The sequence below is a fragment of the Suncus etruscus genome, chromosome 2, assembly GCF_024139225.1.
Source record: "Suncus etruscus isolate mSunEtr1 chromosome 2, mSunEtr1.pri.cur, whole genome shotgun sequence".
Classification (NCBI taxonomy): Eukaryota; Metazoa; Chordata; class Mammalia; order Eulipotyphla; family Soricidae; genus Suncus; species Suncus etruscus.
Genome location: NC_064849.1, coordinates 3,358,906 through 3,372,072, shown reverse-complemented (window position 1 = coordinate 3,372,072; position 13,167 = coordinate 3,358,906).

Sequence of the window (13,167 nt, the reverse complement as noted above, 5' to 3'; positions counted from 1 at the left end):
GAAGTTGCTCCTGGCTTCTTGGGGGACCATATGGGACACCGGGGGATCGAACCGCGGTCCGTCCTAGGCTAGCGCAGGCAAGGCAGGCACCTTACCTCCAGCGCCACCGCCCGGCCCCATCTAACCACTTTTTATCTTTTCTTTATGAGCTGTTCAACAAGGAATTTTGGTGAAAGAGTCCCTCAGTTTAATGCTTATGATTGAACCATGTCATGGGGATTGTTGGACTTGTTCTTATGGCCCCCATATGTGCCAATAACGCCACGTGGCATTGCTCCTTTTTTGCATAGGCACATTAAAATGGGAAAATACTATACATACAAATAAGATCCTATCTAATAGAGATTGGAACACACAAATCTTGTAGTGCAAAGGGACCTTACACCCTGAACATTGACATAACGACCTGGCACAGGCCTCAGAAGAAAGGGCATTTTCCATTCACCCCTGAACCAGGGAAGCCATCCACGAAACACCAAGGTTTGTCTATAACATCACCTGGAAGCAATCCTCTACCACGGAAGACCCTACCACTGCTCAGACATCGACCTGCTCAAAAGAGACTTCCCTAACCACTGAGAAGACTTAACAACAACAACGACCTGCTTACAGGACAGGGCTCCCTGCATTGCCCTTTAATGGTGAGGTGAAACGAGAGGATGCTCCACATCCTGATTTCAATGTAGGATATGCAGATTCCAGGATCTTTAATACAGAAACATGATACCAACAACAGAGACTGTGTGAAAAATAAAAGTGTGTTGGCACTAGAGACAATGTCTTGGATTGGACGATCTAGCTTGCCTGGAGCCTAGAGTTGGTCTTATGCCAGGAAACTTCAGGGGTCGGTTCTCTTTGTATTTAGGCCAAGGTTATTTCTTTCCATGTCCCTCATATTTTGGTGGGCCTATGCAAACAACAATTGCCACTCTAACACCATTTTTACTGTGCTCCTTTGACTCTAATCCTTAAAAAGAACCCACTTAAAATTTGAGGTTAACTTAAGCTAATATGCATGTATATGGAAATGTAAAAAAATACTATGGCTGTAATGTTTAAGGAGTTACGTATGTTTATGGCTTTAGATTGCCTTGTGTGCCTTTAAGAAATATTATAATGTGTTACAATCTGGGGACTTGAGGAACAAAGTAATTGTACACGGATTCTGTCTTATTTATCTTAATGTTCTTTGGCCTAAATTTCAAAGTTAAGATATCAGCAAGGGGACTTTTGAGAATTATGTTATGGGTGATTGTCCTTCCACTGTAACTTTACCTTGTCCTCTTTCTTTGCATCCTTGTTCTCATAATTAAAAATAAAAAAATTAACACCATTTTTAATGTGCTCCTTTGACGCTAATCCTAAAAAAAAAAAACACTTAAAATTTGAGGTTAACTTAAGCTAATATACATGTACATGGAAATGTAAAAAATACTATGCCTCTAATGTTTAAGGAGTTATGTAAGTTTATGGCTTTAGATTGCCTTGTGTGCTGTTAAAAAATATTATAATGTGTTACAATATAGGGACTTGAGGGACAAAGTAATTGTACATGAATTCTGTTTTATTTATCTTAATGTTCTTTGGCTGAAAGTTCAAAGTTAAGATATCAGCAAGGGGACTTCTTCTGAGAATTATGTTATGGGTGATTGTCCTTCCACTGTAACTTTTTTTTTTGGTTTTTGGGCCACACCTGGCAGTGCTCAGGGGTTACTCCTGGCTGTCTGCTCAGAAATAGCTCCTGGCAGGCACGGGGGACCATATGGGACACCGGGATTTGAACCAACCACCTTTGGTCCTGGATGGGCTGCTTGCAAGGCAAACGCCGCTGTGCTATCTCTCTGGGCCCCTTACACTGTAATTTTACCTTGTCCTCTTTCTTTGCATCTTTGTTCTCATAATTAAAAATAAAAAAATTAAAAAAAACACACACAATCATTTATAAGCCTTGTCTTTATTAACAATTTTACCTGTGACTGATGTAAAGACAGCCATACTACAACTGCAATGAATCTTAATGCTCTTTGTCTTTCTAGATACAACACACAAAACAAAGAAGAATGCCCAGAGCTAGGGAGATAGCACAGTGGGTAGGGTGTTTGTCTTGCAGGTGGTCAACCTGAGTTTAATCCCTGGCATCCCATATAATTCCCAGAGCACCTCCATGATTAATTACTGAGCACAGAGCAATCCGAGCATCACTGGATGTGGCCCCAAAACAAAAAGATACATATGGGGAAGACCCTTCTGCTGCTCTGACATCGATTTACTCAAAAGAGTCTTCCCTTAATACTGAGAAGATTTAAACAACAACGACCTGCATACTGGACAGGGCTTTCTGCATTGCCCTTTAATTGTGAGTTGAAATTAAACGCCACCCCACACCATCCTGACTTCAATGTAGGATATACAGATTCCTGGATCTTCAATACAGAAACATGATACCAACAACAGAGACTGTGTGGAAAATAAAACTGTATGGGCACTACAGACAATGACCTGGATTGGACAAACTAGTTTGCCTGGAGCCTAGAATTGGTCTTATGTCAGGAAACTTCAGGGGTAGGATCTCCTTGTATTTAGGCTAAAGTTTTTCCTTTCAACGTCCCCATACTTTGGTGAGCCCATGCAAACGATAATTGCCACACTAAAATTGTTTTTACAGTGCTCCTTTGACTCTAAACATTTAAGAAACTAGTAAAAATATCTGAAACTTGGAAAAAATGGTTTACATTAGTGTTAACATATATGCTTTTAGTTACACTAGCATTCTGGGGATAAAGGAGGGAGATAAGGGATATATGCTTGGGAACAGGGATGAAGGGAGGACAATGCTGGTGGTGGAAAGGCCCTCATTTATTGTCACTGTGTACCTTAAATATCACTGTGTGGGCCCGGAGAGATAGCACAGCGGTGTTTGCCTTGCAAGGAGCCGATCCAGGACCAAAGGTGGTTGGTTTGGATCCTGGTGTCCCATATGGTCCCCTGTGCCTGCCAGGAGCTATTTCTGAGCAGAGAGCCAGGAGTAACCCCTGAGCACTGCCGGGTGTGGCCCAAAAACCAAAAAAAAAAAAAAAAAAGTCTAAAATATATTTCAAATCAATATTGATTACTATTGTGAGTAAATGATGATAAAGAAAAGGGAAACATCGTGATAATAAAAACTTAGTGGCGATCATGAGAAGCATAATTAGCAATATTCTAAAACCACAAATCACAAATAATGTAAAGGCAAAAATGTAATATTTTAGATACCTAGTGACATTGAATCAGGGCATTCCCTATGTTGTCCTCCCTCCACCCCCGTTCCCTGCATGCATCCCATATCCCCCTCCATAGCCCCCTGGGCTGCTAGGATAAGTGGTCCCCTCTGTGTCTAGCTTGTTGCAGATTGGGTATCGATTCTGTTGTTCTTGGTTTTATTTTTGGTGTTTACGTCTGATCATTTTTTATTTCTATTTAATGTTTATACCGACTGTTTGGTCTTGGTATCCTCCATTATTTTTGCCTCAATTTATGAGGCAGAACAAGATGGTTCAAGTTATGTGGTTCTGTTTGAAAGAAAGAAAAAAGGGGGGGGGCAAAAATCAAACGAGAAAAAAACAAGAGGAGTCCTTCTAGTGGCTATAAATATCAATTTAAGAGAAGAAAGGGTAAAAGGAAGAAAAATGTCACAATACAAAAAAAATCAAACAAAAAAATTCCTTGCAAACACAACAGCAATAAAGACAACAACCAAACAATAACTATGGTCCCGAAATAAAAACAAAACAAAAAACCTAAAAACAAATAAAAAGCAACAACAAAAAATTAATTTGTCTTTCTTTTTAATTATTTTATTATAGGCACAGTAAATATTGGGAAGATTAGAAAGGGATTTCCCTTTATGGTCATGTTTTGACTCCACCACCCCCCACCTCGTTTCTCCACCCAGTGCATTGTCTGGAATTGGAAAGTGAGGGACACATGGAGCATAACCTAGGAACAGATCGGTGATGAACTGGAGTTCTAGACTGGGTTTGGATGTCTTAAACTGGCATTATGTCTCTGCCTGCCTTCTTCCTAGGCATCCCATATGGTCCCCTGCGGCCCACCAGGAGTGATTCCTGAGTGCAGAGCCAAGAGTAACCTCTTAGCAGCACATTTATCATCGTGCCATACTTTGTACAATAGACAAGGTTTGAAAACAGCTCAGGGGCCGGGCGGTGGCGCTGAAGGTAAGGTGCCTGCCTTGCCTGCGCTAGCCTTGGACGGACCGCGGTTTGATCCCCCGATGTCCCATATGGTCCCCCAAGCCAGGAGCAACTTCTGAGCACATAGCTAGGAGTAACCCCTGAGTGTTACCGGGTGTGGCCCAAAAACCAAAAAAAAAAAAAAAAAAGAAAACAGCTCAAATGCACAACTACAAATGAACAGATCAAGAACTTCTGATCTGGAAGCCAGAGAGATAGCACAGCAGTGGGACATTTGTTTGCCTTGCATGCGACCGACTCCAGAGGGACCCGGTTCTATTCCCCGCATCCCATGTAGTATCCCAGTCTGCCAAGGGTGATTTCTGAGTGCAGAGCCAGGAGTGACCCCTGAGTGCCGCTGGGTGTGGCCCAAAAACTAACCAATCAGTTAATCAATAAAGTTTAAAAATAAAAAAAGAATTTCTGATCTATCTATATGTGATGGAATACTATGCAGCTTTAAGAGAGATAGTACAACAGGAAGGCATTTGCCTTGTATGCGGCTGACCCAGGACGAACAGTGATTCGATCCCTGGCACCCCACATGCCTCCCCCCCCCCCCGAGTCTTCCAGGAGCGATTTCTCAGCCTCTAGTTCAAACCAAAAGTATTAGCAATATTGATGGAACTTGAGAATATCAAACTGAATGTGACTGAATGACACAAAATGATCTCTCATATACAAGATTTAAAGACACACAGCAGGGGGTCAGAGAGATGGCACAGCGGTAGGGCATTTGCCTTACATGTGGCTGACCCAAGATGGTGGCTTGATGCCTGGCATCCTAGATGGTCTCCTGAGCCTGCCAAGAGCGGCTTCTGAGAGCAGAGCCAGGAGTAACCCCTGAGCGCAGCGGGTGTGACCCCCCCCCAAAACAAACACAAACAAACAACATACAGCAAAATGAGATCCAAAGGAAACACTCAGAATTGATCCCCACAATTAAGTTGGGAGGAGACTTGAGAGTGAGAGATATTTGGGTATATGGTGGAAAGAAGGTGGATATACTGGTGATGTGTGTGGTGTTGGGATTATATGTGTAAAAAAATCATTAGTAACAGTATTATAAACTTTAGAATCTCAACCAATGAAAACATTGGGGTGCTAGAGCAAGAGTACAACAGGGCGGACACTTGCCTTGTACACAGATGACCTGAGTTGAATTCTCAGCACCCTATATCACTTTCATCCAAATTAGGGAAGGGGTCAGAAGCATAGAATGTCTGGCATATACAGGGCAAAAGCAGGGCCCTGGGCTGGATTCTCAGTAGCACAAAAACTCCTGGGTATCACCAGGTGCAACCCTGGTGTTCCCCAGGATCTAAGGAATTCCCCCCAAAATAATTTATTATATGTAAGTAGATATATAATTTATTGTATGTAAGTCCCAAGCATCCTAAGGTCTGATCTAAGATGCATTTCCTATTTTTTGTTTGTGGAGGCCAAACCTGGTAGTTCTTGGTAGCATCAAGCTACTAAGCTACCAACTCAGTAACTACAAAGCCAATACTGAACTTGAGCTCTCTCCCTGGACCAAGAGATGCACATTTGAGTCTTACAGCGGACAAGGATGCTTTACAATTTGTACGCTAGATGGCAGTCATGGCCTGGAGGTGTGCATGCCAACTTGCCGAGTAAGTGGGGACTACTTAGAGCCAGAGAGATGCTAGAGGGTAAGGAAGGAGCTTTCCTTGCGATGGGGTCTAAGCCTGCCACTATCAAGAATGTTCCCTGTTGGGACCGGAGCGACAGCACAGCGGGTAGGGCATGCGGGTCTTGCGTGCGGTAGGTAGCCCAGGTTCAATCCCCAGCATCCATATGGTCCCTTGGGCCTGCCAGGAGGGATTTCATTTTTTTTCCTTTATTTTTTTTCCTTTTGCCAGGCGTGATTTCTGAACACACAGCCAAGAGTAAGTCCTTAACAACACTGGGTGTGGCCCAAAAGAAACAAAACAAAAATTAATTTTTTTATTTTGTATTTTTGTATATTTTTTATTTTATTAATTTTGATTTTATTGAAACCATTGTGATTTACAAAGTCCTTCATAGACAGGTTCCAGATAAACAATGGACCAGAGTCAATCCCACCACAAAGTCCTCCTCCATCCACCTATGGTACCCAAGTGCATCTCACACACACCCACCCTGCTCGCAGCCTGCCCATTTGAAGTTTAGATTGCTAAAAGTTTGGGTCTCTTGATTCCATTGTTGTTGCCTTTAGCTTGGGTATTTCATTATGTCCTTTGAAACACTCCCAATGCACCTGAAACCGCTTGGCCCCTGGCCCCCATCCTTCCGCTCAGTTTCTTTCCTTCATCTCACTAGAATCTCACTAGACTCTGGGGCCAAGAGTGTTCCAGGCACCTCCCATTTAGACCATTTCTTTTCTTCATTCTGTTTTTCTAAATACCATGTATAAGCGATATTATTCTGTATTTACCCTTTCTTCTTCTTCTTCTTCTTCTTCTTCCTCTTCTTCTTCTTCCTCTTCTTCTTCTTCTTCTTCTTCTTCTTCTTCTTCTTCTTTTCTTCTTTCTTCTTCTTCTTCTTCTTCTTCTTCTTCTCCTCCTCCACCTCCTCCTCCTCCTTCTTCTTCTTCTTCTTTTTCTTCTTCTTCCTTACTTACTTAACATAATATTTTCCCTGGAAAAATAAAAGAATGTTCCCTGAGCAGAGACTGGGAGTAAAGACCTGAGCACAGCTAGGTGTGGCTCTAAAACAAAAAACAAACAAAATGTGTACTATGCTTCGTATCCACGAGCTCTGTTTGATCTCCTGCACTAAATACACACACATATATACAACACCCATACACAGAGTTGCAAAATCTCTGCCAGAGGATTGCAGAAAATTCAGTTCTGGTGCTATTCAGGAGGTCATATCGGATGCGGGGATCAAATCGGGGTCAGCTCTGTGCAAGACAGCTGTCATACTAACACTCTGGCCCCCATACAGAAAGTCCTATTTTAGTTTGTCGGCCACACCCGATGGCGTTCAAGGGTTGCTCCTGGCAGGCTCAGAGGACCATATGGGATGTCGGGAATAGAACGGGATCTGTCCCAGGTTGGCCATGTTCAAGGCAAATGCCCTGCTGCTGTGCTATCTCTCCAGCCCATACAGAAAATTCTTGATTCAGGGGCTGGAATGATAGGACAGTGGTTAGGTCACTTAAATTTCACATGGTTGACCTAGGTTTGATTCCCCAGTACTCCCAGGAGCACTATCCTGAGCACACCCAGGTATGCCTCCCCCACAAAAACAAAACAAAACAAAAATAAAATAAATTTCCAGTCGTTAGTAGAAAACTCTTAAGAACTGGGGCTGGGAGGCCGGTGAGGTGGTGCTAGAGGTAAGGTGTCTGCCTTGCAAGCGCTAGCCAAGGAAGGACCGAGGTTCGATCCCCCGGCGTCCTATATGGTCCCCCAAGCCAGGGTCAATTTCTGAGTGCTTAGCCAGGAAGTAAGCCCTGAGCATCAAACGTGTGTGCCCCCCCCAAAAAAAACAAAAGAACTGGGGCCAGAGCGATAGCACAGCGGTAAGGCATTTGCCTTGCATGCGCCAACACAGCACGGACCCAGGTTCGAATCCCAGCATCTCATATGATCCCCCGAGCCTGCCAGGAGTGACTTCTGAGTGAAGAGCCAGGAGGAACTCCTGAGTGCTGCCAGGTGTGACACAAAAACCAAAAGAAAAAAGAAAAAAAAAAGAATTGTCTCATCCCAGACACTCAATAACAATTTTATCATTAGTACTGCATATGGTCCCCCAACAACAAAGACAAAGGTATTCTTCTAAAACCAGCAATAGACAGAGGCTTAGAATGAAGGTGATGAGATGCCCGGGTCTCCCCATTTATCCTGAGGATATTCATATCTGGATGGACTAGGTACATTAAACCCCATGTGGGGTTTCCAGCTTTTTTCCCCCTTTTTTTTGGAAGGGCCAGGGGCAGCAGAGTCAGACCCAAGGAAGTGCTCTAACAGAGCTACATCCCTGGCCCAGCTTTTACCTTTTTTTTGTTTTTGTTTTTGTTTTTTGGACCACACCCGGCAGTGCTCAGGGGTTACTCCTGGCTGTCTGCTCAGAAATAGCTCCTGGCAGGCATGGGGACCATATGGGACACCGGGATTCGAACCAACCACCTTTGATCCTGGATGGGCTGCTTGCAAGGCAAACGCCGCTGTGCTATCTCTCCTGGCCCGCTTTTACCTTTTTTAAAAACAAAAACGATCCGGAGTAATAGCACATCAGTAGGGTGTTTACCTGGCATGGGCTGACCTGGGACAGACCTGTATTCAATCTCCCAGCATCCATATGATTTCCTGAGCCTGCCAGGAGTGATTTTTGTTAGTTTGTTTTGTGTTGGGGCTACACCCAGTGACACTCAGAGGTTACTCCTGGCTATGTGCTCAGAAATTGCTCCTGGCTTGGGGGATCGTATGAAGCACAGGGGGATCAAACCTCGATCCATCCTAGGCTCACGCGGGCAAGGCAGACTCTTTACCGCTTGTGCCATCACTCTGGCCCCTACCAGGAGTGATTTCTGAGCACATAGCCAGGAGTAAACCCTGAGCGCTACATTGTGTGGCAAAAAAATCAAACAAAAAATAGAATAAAAAACAGGCCAGAGTTATAACATAAAGAAAGGCATCTGCCTTGCCAGAGTTTGATCCCAGGCATCCCATATAGTCCCCTGAGCCTGGAAAGTGTAATTTCTTTTTTTTTGTTTTTTGTTTTTTGTTTTTTTGTTTTTGTTTTTGTTTTTGGGCCACACCCGGTGATGCTCAGGGGTTACTACTGGCTATGCGCTCAGAAGTCGCTCCTGGCTTGGGGGACCATATGGGACGCCGGGGGATCGAACCGCGGTCCGTCCGAGGCTAGCGCAGGCAAGGCAGACACCTTACCTTTAGCGCCGCCACCGCCCGGCCCCGGAAAGTGTAATTTCTAAGCACAGCCAGGAGTCACCCTTGAGTGCAGCTGGGTGTGGCCCAAAAACAACTTCCGTGGCTTGGCTTTTGTGATGACCCCTCTAACACATTCTGTTCATCGCTAGCACAGAGCCAAGAACTCAGATGACATCATGACCTCCATAAACACAGCTCTGCCCACAACCCAGCCAAGCTGCATGCAGGAAGGTTTCCTGAGCTCTGTTTCCTCTCTCTCTCTCTCTCTCTCTCTCTCTCTCTCTCTCTTCTCTCTTCTCTCTCCTCTCTCTCCTCTCTCTCCTCCTCTCTCTCTTCTCTCTCCTCTCCTCTCCTCTTCTCTCTCTCTCTCTCTCTCTCTCTCTCTCTCTCTCTCTCTCTCTCTCTCTCTCTCTTTCTCTCCCTCTCTCTCTCCCACACACACTTCCCGGAGGCACTCAGGGATTACTCCTGGCTCTCTGTTCAGAAATAACTCCTGGCAGGCTCAGGAGATCATACAGGATGCTGGGATTCGAACTACTGTCCTTCTGCATGCAAGGCAAACACCTTACCTGCTGCTATCTCTCCGGCCCTCGAGCTCTGTTCTTAGGGCTGAAAGAGAATGAAAAGGTGAGGCCCTCCATGCCCCTCACGCTGAGTGACCGGCCAATTGGATCCCAGCGTCTAAAGATGGTTCTCCAAATTATACCAAGAGCGAGCACAGAGCCAGAATGGCCCTGAGCACCCCTGGGTGTGGTCCCCATCTAACTCCTAAATTTCTTTTCAGTATACGCAAGTGTGGTTTTTCCTTTGGGCAAAAACATGCCCTGATGAGGCCAGAGCATTCCATATAGTTCTCTGAGCCTGCCAAGTGTAATTTCTTTTTGTTGTTGTTCTTGTTTTGGGGACACAGCCAGCGGCGCTTGAGTTACTTCTGCAAGCTGGGGGGGGGATTATAATGGATTACAAAAATTGAACCCAGGTTAGCCGCAAGCAAGACAAATACCTTACCCTCTGTTATCACTTTGGCTCTACCAAGAGGGTTTTTTTTTGGGGGGGGTGGAGGGGGCTCTGCACTTGGAAATCACTCCTGGCAGGCTCAGAGGACCATATAGGATGCAAAATCAAACCCATGTCCATCCTGGGTCAGCTGTATACAAGAGAAACGCCCTACCACTGTGCTACCATTCCAGCCCTCAGGAGTAATTTCTGAGTTTAGAGCCAAGAGTAACCCCTGAGCGCCGCTGTGTGTGGCCCCAAAACAAACAAAACATGTCCTGAACACTTGTTTTAGTTTTTTTCTTCCCCCATGAGGTGTTAGAAAAATACTGAACTCTCTAAAATAGCACCGTTCATGTATTTCCAGTCATGAAGCAAATGTTTGTAAGCTCTTTGCCGGCGAAGGAAATGGGGCGAGCCACGCCTGCCAGGGCCCTGGGGCCTGAGTCCAGCACAGATGAGTAAGGGTGGAAACAGGTGAGTTCAGTGAGCCCCAGACTTCCTGAGTGCTCTGACCGAAGTGCAGACATGCCTTGGCTAATGGCAAAACCAGCTTTACTTTACTCACAACCAAGTGCTTCATCTGAAGCTGGCCGGCTCCGACTGGGCATGGCTTGGCAGGGTGGCTGGGTGGGTAGGAAGTTGTAGTTTCTACCTGAAGTCCCTGGGAGTTGGGGGACCTGCTGGCCAGGGGTCTCACTCACAGAGCTGGTTGCAAGGTGGTACTTGGGGGTATCCCCTCCCCCAGCTCATCTCTCCCAGCTGAATTCAGAACTGCACACACCTGGAATGGGCGGGTAGAGGAATCTGCAAGGTGGAGAGAGAGGGGATAAGAAGGAGAGTTAGAGAGAGAAGGGGGGAGAGCCATCATCATCGGATATAGCATCAGATTCAGCATAAGCAACTCGGTATCATCAAAGAAGCAGCAGCAGGAGCATCACCAGAGGGAGTTGGTCAGCCTGGAAGCCAGTTAGGAAGCCTGGTAAAAGCAGCTGAAAGGGAGACAGAGGCCGAGAGACCCCAGCAGGAGTGGAGAAGTAGCTGCTAGGAAAGGGCTTAGTATGGAGGCCATGTGAGGAGATGTGCATGGCGGTAGGGATTGTGAAATAAAGTTGGCTGACTCCTGGAACTCATCTGACTGCTTTGTGAATCTCTCCGCCCTCACCCTGTAACCTTCAGACCCACTAGACCATAGGGCTCTGGGAGCCTGGTTGAGCCCAGAAAGGCCTCACCATCTCCATACCAATACCAGGACTCTTTAATTTATATTAAGACAACAGTACTGACAGCTAGAACCTGTCCATAGGCAGATTAAGAGGGTGCCAGGACAGCTCGTTGGGGTAACTGACTCATTCTAGCACCACAAGGGGGAAGGCACTGTTGTCATTTTGTGTGCATGTGTGTTTGTCAACATGTGTGTTTTTGTTTTCTTTCTGCCACATCCAGTGGTGGCGGTGCTCAGGGGTTACTCCTGGCTCTGCACTAAAAAATATTCCTGGACAGAGGCAGTGGCTGCACCCAGGAGACTTCTGTGTCTCTTCAGCTGGTATGTTGGGGGCTCTGGGCAGGACAGCTAGCCATAGGACCCCTGGGCTGACCACTTAGTCCAGGGGACTGAGACCCGCCCCATGCCAGAGGGGTCTTCAGGGCCTGGTAAATTGGGCCCTGGGGGGAGGGTGGGGAGAGAAATTCCTCTCCTATGCATCCACAAACTACAGAGGCAGGTCCTGCACCCAGAAGACTCCACAGGCCATTTCTTCTGTGTCTGTTCAGCTGGTGTGTTGGGGGCTCTGGGCAGGACAGCTAGCCATAGTCCCCCTGGGCTGACCACTTAGTCCAGGGGACTGAGATCCCCCCACGCCAGACTGGTCTTCAGGGCCACGCCTAGTAAATCGGGCCATGGGGGGAGGGTGGGGGAGAGAAATTCCTCTTCTATGCATACTGGACCCCATTCAGGAGTTCTTTTCTTACTAGTATTCATTTTCAAAGGCGCTACTTTTTTTTTTTTTTTTTTTGGTTTTTGGGTCTCACCCGGCAGTGCTCAGGAGTTACTCCTGGCTCCATGCTCAGAAGTCGCTCCTGGCGAGCACGGGGGACCATATGGGACGCCGGGATTCGAACCGATGACCTTTTGCATGAGAGGCAAACGCCTTACCTCCATGCTATCTCTCCGGCCCCAGGCGCTACTTTTTAACAACACCCAAAAATATTCTTAATTCTCGACTGTTTCTAGGAAAAAATATGGAATTCCCTAGATTTGGAGGATAATATTCAAATAGGTCTACAAAATCAGTGTATATATAGACATGACTTCCTAGACAGTCGTCCTCTCTGACTGCCAAGCCTAATCCATAAACAATTCATCTATACAATGTATAGAGCCCCTCTGATGTAGTTCCCCTTCTCCACACCAAAGCCCATTCTACTCCCTCATCTCCCAATCCGGATTCATTATCTTCCCCTTAATTAACCCTGTTTACCCTCAGTTCTTTAATTTGTAAGGCACCAAGACCGACCTCCTGCCCCAACAGATTCTGCCCTTTCACACATCCTACAAAGCTCATTATTACTCCTTAATTCTCTCACCCCCAACCATCAGTACCCCACATTTACCCTTTTTAACTTCAGTACTACACAGTCCTAATCACAGACCAAAGTCGTGCATTGGATTTAACAACCCCCAACTATTTCAAAAGACATAAAATGGACACATGTCTTTTGAATATTTTATGTGTATTTTCTTTAACAGCTATAACACTTTTTTTTTTCTTTTTTTTTTTGGTTTTTGGGCCACACCCGTTTGATGCTCAGGGGTTACTCCTGGCTATGCGCTCAGAAATCGCCCCTGGCTTGGGGGGACCATATTGGGACGCCGGGGTACTCGAACCGTGGTCCGTCCTACACTAGCGCTTGCCAAGGCAGACACCCTTACCTCTAGCGCCACTCTCCCGGCCCCCAGCTATAACACTTTCTAAATACTCTTTTACTGTGACGATTCTACCCACTTGTTTATCTTGTCTTACTCTTGTGAGCTA